The sequence below is a fragment of the Phasianus colchicus genome, chromosome 1, assembly GCF_987193195.1.
Source record: "Phasianus colchicus chromosome 1, bPhaCol1.hap1.1, whole genome shotgun sequence".
Lineage (NCBI taxonomy): Eukaryota > Metazoa > Chordata > Aves > Galliformes > Phasianidae > Phasianus > Phasianus colchicus.
The window spans coordinates 55,257,985-55,264,505 of record NC_143436.1 but is presented as its reverse complement, the minus strand read 5'-3'; positions in this window follow the sequence as shown (position 1 = coordinate 55,264,505).

Genomic DNA, 6,521 nt, shown 5'->3' with positions numbered 1-6,521 from the left:
CGCACTGATTTTGATCTCAGCTACATCAGGTAGGGGATTTGGCTTCTGCCCTACTGTCAATACCTGTGGTTGATTCTGAGTTGTTTTTTTTCCAGTCTTTCTTTCATAACTTGTCTTTACAGGACTGTCAGGATGTTGTTGCTAATAGGAGGCATTTTTTTCCCCTCTACAGACCCTAAAGACCAAAATGTCTAAACTCCCAGGACTTGTTAATTAAAGTTCTAGTCAATGAGCATAAAATTGCATACAGCCACCCAAAAAGGGTGAGACTGTTCTTTTCAGTATGTGCAATTCAACATGTGTTTTAAATCATATTTATTAATAACCAACTTGTTTACAGAAAACAGACCAGTAGAGCAGCTTAGAACTTTAATGAAACTTCACAGCATGGTGGCTTTTTTTTTTTGGTGTGTGTGTGTTTATTTTGTTTTGTTTTGTTTTTTGGTATTTTATGGGTCCTACAAGAAATCACCAGCTTAGTACAAGTCCAGAGCATTCATGATTTTCAGCCTAGCATAAAGACAGCATTCTGTGAGATATGGGCATTGGCTGAGGAAGGCAGCATCACACAGGCAGCAGTCTTTCACTTAAGGAGTTACACGGGTTTAGAGCGTTGTTTGCTTTTGCATATGGAATTAAGAGATTTTGTTACAAAACCTATGAAATAGTTCTGTATGAATGTTAACTGAGGAGAACAAAATCTTGTTTTACGGTGGATGTATTTGTATCTGTTTGAACAATGCTGATTTTTCAAAAGAAGAAAAAAAAGCATTGCTATTCAAAAGTGAAAAATGACATTATTATTCACAGTAAAAAATCTCATTGCTGTGCTGATAACTGTTGACAGGTACTTGTCATGGCTGTGTTCTGTGATGTGCTAATTATTCTGAAGCTCAATCAGAAGGCATTTTGTGTTTTCATTTCAACTGTAACAACACACTACTCGTGACACGTTGACAAGCGCGTGTTTAATTGCTCCCTGGTTATCTTCCGAGCTCGTGTGTTTTCCATTTAGTTTGTGAAGAAAAGCTGTGTAATTAGCTCCGAGGCTACAGGGTGTGTTGCTCATTGCTTTATTTTCATTCTCTCTTTAGTGATAAATACAGAATTGTGACAAAGATGAAAGCCCATCTCTGATGCTGAATGCTACCTCAGCTGGAATTTACTGTCCAGGTGGAGAGCTCTGGCTGACCCTGTGAGTCATGGGCACCAACCAGCTGCAGTGAGACCCTATCCTCCTACTCAGCTTCTCTGTGCTTTGCTTCCTGTTACAGGTCAAAGTTCAAAACGATACACATTAATTAGAAATTAAAAAGGCTGCCTAACACATAGCTGGGACTGTTATCAGCACTGCCTGTTGTTTCCAGTTACACCTAGAAAGACAGAGTTGGGCTGTCGCTCAGTTGAACATCTCTTTCACCTAAACTCAGTGGGATATAGATCTAAATATCACAGCAATCAACTCTGCAGGTACTAAATCCAACCTGCATTTAAATACTTGTCTTGTCTATAGGAGGAAATCAGGACAGGTGTTTTCTCAGCAGTGTCTGAGCTGTCAGTCTGAGGTACTGTAGGCCTGGACTTGGTAACTTGGCACTGCTGTCTTGTCCTGCCTCTTACAGACCTGCCCCAGCACTGTAAAGCATGATGATGAGGCAACTCACAGAAGACTAAGCTCAAAGTGAATGTTATTTGCAGTAATTCTAGCTTTCACTTAAGCTGAAAGCAGCCATGTTGAATCCTAGCAAGGAGAGCTTTAAGGTTAGGATCAGGAGGAAAAAGCATCAAGATCTTTTCATCTGTATCCCTTGCTAGGATATTCTTCAGTTGCTCCTCCAAATCAGGCAGAAGGAAGACCATGGGTACATGAATCCATCTGCATACATAAAGGCATTAGGTTGGCATCAATCAGGATTCGTTACGCTCTATTGTACAGAAATATTAATTGTAACTTTTTTTTTCTTCAAAATCCATTTCATAAATTCTTTTAAAGACCCATTAATCTGTCCACATGGTCAGAAAATATTCTAAGTAAAAATAAGTTTGTGGGTTTTTTTCTGTATGGGTTAAAAAGTCCTTGGGATTCAGAGACCACCCCAGAGTGACCACTGTGCGACCTGGCTTGCTTTCACCCTGTCAGAAGCATAGATGATCTGAAGCATAGATGCCTTTTACAAACCCATCTTTGCTGAAAACCTTTGTGACTGGGAGAAAGGATGATTATGGCTGTGACCTTTCCTGCTCCACCTGAAAGTACCAGGTGTGTGGCTGGGACTGCAAACTTCCTTCTGCTCTCCTCATCAGTTCTGTCACATCTGCTGGCCCAACAAGCTCCATCACAAGTTTAACACATTTGTTTGAAAGCAAGATGGGTTAGGTCTTGCTGTACTAAGGTGGGTGCAGGAGCTTGCTTTCTATTTCCTCTGTGGTGTTCAGTGATTGAGCATTAACAATTTTAGGATAATTTGAATGTTCGAGGACAGTTCTGTCTCATTAATTTTCTCCCTGTTTAGAATTCAGAACAGCCAAACTGTTATAAAAACCCTTCAATCAAGCTGTCATTTTCTCCCTCTCCATCCTTAAACTTACAGTTCCCAGCCTTTCCTTGGCTAAGCTTCCTGTGCTCCAACATGGGAAGAAAAGCAGAGGCTCATCAGAAGGGCAAACCCTGAGACTAAATGTCAGTATGTTTTCACCATTCAAGTTACAGGCTTATGGAAAGTAACTTGCCAAGATCCTCCAGCAAAAAGTGTGCAGCCAAAGTTTTAGTATTTATAGCCTATTTTTCCTATGTAGCCTACTCTAGGGAATGTGATTTAGCAGGAGACAGTCTAGATGATCTCCAGAGGTCTCTTCCAACCCCAATGATTTCGGGATTCTGTAAAATATATACTGGGAAAAATTAATTAAAATTACAACAAAGAAATCAGACATATTTGCCATGTTCCTTTCTTTGCTGGTACAAAAAGCAGTCTCTGTGGGATGACAGACATCCTCATCTGAGCCTTCTGCTTTTCTTTTGACATGACCATAAAGTTATTCTGTTCTGCTTTCATGCCTCTTGATGCTAATCTCTTTAAAAATAGCTTTTCTCCTCATAAGATGAAGTCAAATACTTTTGATATGTAGCCTCACACTCTCATACTTGAGGGAAAATGCATTCATTTGTTTTCATTGACTGCTATATTGGCAGTGATCACAAGGTGGATATACAAGCTATTCCCTGCTTCCCTCTGCGCTGTAACCATTTTTGCATACAGTAGCTAGTGAAATGAGTACCTTGTGGGAGCATTAGGGAACATGAAATTTACCCATGTAACTGCCCTGTGTCAAATGTGTCATATACAGCTTAATGTATTTAGCTTGGTCAAATTTGTTTTACAGTCTTAGTTTCCCGTATTGTGCACTGGTCTGTATTTATTAGACAAACAAGGAAGTAGCATGTCTCATCTGTATGCAGGAATGACACCAGGCTGATGGAAGGGAGCAGCTTCAGGAACTGCAAACATGTACATCTTTATTTTACATGGGTGGTTTTTTTTTTTTTTTTTGAGTGTGTGTGTGTGTGTACGTTTGGGTTTTTCTTTTATTCCTATAAACTTGTGGAGAGTGCCTTTATGAGCAGCATTGTGCATCAAAACAGAGGAACAAAGGTGCCCAAGTTTCTATACACACAAACAACAGGCAAGCAGGCTTGAAATTAATCTAATTTTATGTCTATTGTGCTGCAAGAAAAGAAAATATGAATATTAAATCAGAGCAATGAGAGCTGCCCTACTCCAGAGATGGCAGGGCTACAGATATGGGTAAACTGAGGTTGCATTGCTAGAGCTTGTCCTATACCTGTTCTGCATATGAATGGAGAGCCTCAGTCTCTGTACTTATCGTTTTGGCACCCTTCCTGCATTTAAATATTGTCAAGGCTTTATGCTCTTTAAAATGTAGTAATTGCCATTGTCCAAACAAAGGACTACTGAACATGAGGAATGTGGCCTCTCTCAGCGAGTCCTTGTGTTGGCATAGTGGGGCCATGCTGGCATGGATGGGCAGTGACAAGTATTACCAGGTGCCTGTTTTTTAGGTCTTCTCTTCTGAAAAATGGAAGATAGAAGCATTACTGCTATTGTTACCTATAGTGAATTGATCAGATAGGTGGGTTTTTATTGAAAGGGAAGTAAACTATATGGTTGCTCCTTGAACTATATGTAGCTTGCTGTAAATGCTTCTGATGTGACAAATCTAGCACTTCTGAGTTATATTCTGCTCCATAAATAAATGTTCTGCTGCAGCTCAGGTTAGTTACATATGTATGCTCACAAGATTTACAGCATTTCTCAGAGAAAGTTAGGAGACACAGCATATTTGTAGTAAAAGCTGGAATACTTCCCTTCCTCATAAATATTTAAGTTGTTTTCTTAATGTATGCAGAAACAGTAGATGTCAGCTTACTTTTATCTATATTCCATTAACTTAGGCTTAGTAGAAAAGATTCTCATTGAGTTTGTTGGGAAAATAACATTTTTCTATGCAAAATAATTAGAAGCATATCCTTGGTTTATCAAGAAATGTGTTTTAATTACTTCAGTGAGCTGGAATGAAACCCAGAGGTATCTCACCATGAAGATACGGAAGCAGAAAGGTAATCTCAATAATGGTCATTGTGCTTTGTAGCTGTAGCAGAAATGCTGAGTCACAGCCTGAAGCAGTGATTGAGCACATGGTGGGAAGGCAGGGCCAACCCAGGGGAGCTCAGCTGCATGCAGTGCATCTCAGTGACCAGTGCATCTCAGTGACTCAGTGGCTCAGTGGAGCCAGGATCCACCCCTTCCCAAACCTCATTTAGGGGTTGGCAGTGGAAACAAGGGTATCTCACTGGAGATCCCTGCTTACCTGAAGCCTTCTGAAGGTAAGCAGCTTCTTTCTTTTTTTTTTTTTTTCTGTGCACACGACTGTTGCATTTGGGCAAACTCTCATTTGCTGCACCCTTGGACCTTGCTGCTCTGCTGCCATTGCTGCACCTTCCATCGTGTTACACTAGCAAAAGGCAGATCTGTGATTAAGGATCCCCATCCAGGCAATCCATCCTACATCCTTGCAACAAATCCAGAAGTGCTTTTTTCAACATGTTGCAAATGGAAAAAACAGCTTACAACTGTGGAAAAATGGGAGATGCCTCCTAAAATTTTAACACAGTTGAGGCCCAGACTTTCAGCTGTGAACTCCAAATATGGAGATGAACTTGTGTGAAAGAAATGCAGGTGAGCATGAACCGAAGCATGGACTCTTCAAGTTACTCACACATTATCAATGGGAAAAACAAAACAAAGCAAAAAACAGAACAGTTCTTAAAAGTGGCTGGATTACATGTTAATTAGGAGCCTACTTAGTGTGGCAGTGTTCGCGATGAACGTTTTCCTGTTTTAATTCATAATATGTCTCAGCTGCACTTATGGTCATGTCAATACAGCATCTTGTTTAGTGATATAAGGACTGATTTCTATTTTTTTTTTTTTAATCTAGCTGAATTTTGTTAAACAAAAACAAAGATGTAGTTATTAGGATACAAGATTCTTTGTATAGATATAGCTTATTTCATTTTGACTCATAGATAAATATGTGAGCACAAGCCAGCCAAAAGCTGAATCAAAGGAGAGTTTCAATGACACTTCTGAAAGTGTTCAGAATGAGAGTTCATTTTTCCGTCAGCCCAGCTAAAACGTGGATTATTGTTAGGGAAGGTAGCTGGAACACTTTCAACCTATCCAGTTGTGCCTGGTAGAAGTTACTGGCTCAAGGACTTGCACATCAGGTAAGGATTCATCTCCCCTTGCCTCAGACATCTAAAAGTGTGTTTCTTTTCTAGGCTGGGTATCTGGCTCTCTTATACAGTTCATGGGGAAATAGAGAGAGAGAGAGGGTGAGAGACAGGCACCTCCACGAGACAATTCTTCCCTGTTTTCTTAGGCATCTTAAAATGGACAGATGGATGAAGTGACTCCTTGTCCTGCTAATGCTGCTGTAGGCAGTCTCTTGGGACTGGCCCTAAATAAAAGTTATGTTGCTTAAATTAAGAAAATAAAAATCCTTAACTATAGCATTAAGTAATCTCTGGACTGGCTGTCTCAGACAAGAATGATGTCCCAGATTCTTAAAGTAGAGGACACCTGTGATGGCCTTGTACAGCTATTGTCTTGGTGCTGGGAGTTGATGCTTATAGCAGCATCAGCCTACCAGTAGTATGTTTTCATGCCTGCATATTTAACCTTATTTAAGACGCTCAGAAGGGACAGTGTTGAAGACAGCGTTCCCTGATGTGAGGGAACTAGTTTGTGTATTTTGCTATCTTTCTTTGTCTTGCTTTTTTTTTTAATCCTCATCTTCTCACCTTACACACCTGACTGATGCTGAACATCAGCCCACCCCGTGGGGAGTGTAACATTCATTTTTAGTAGGGAAATGTTCATGCAATCATAAAAAATTGATAGCTGTCTGAAACAGCAGTTAATCTTGTATGAGAACTG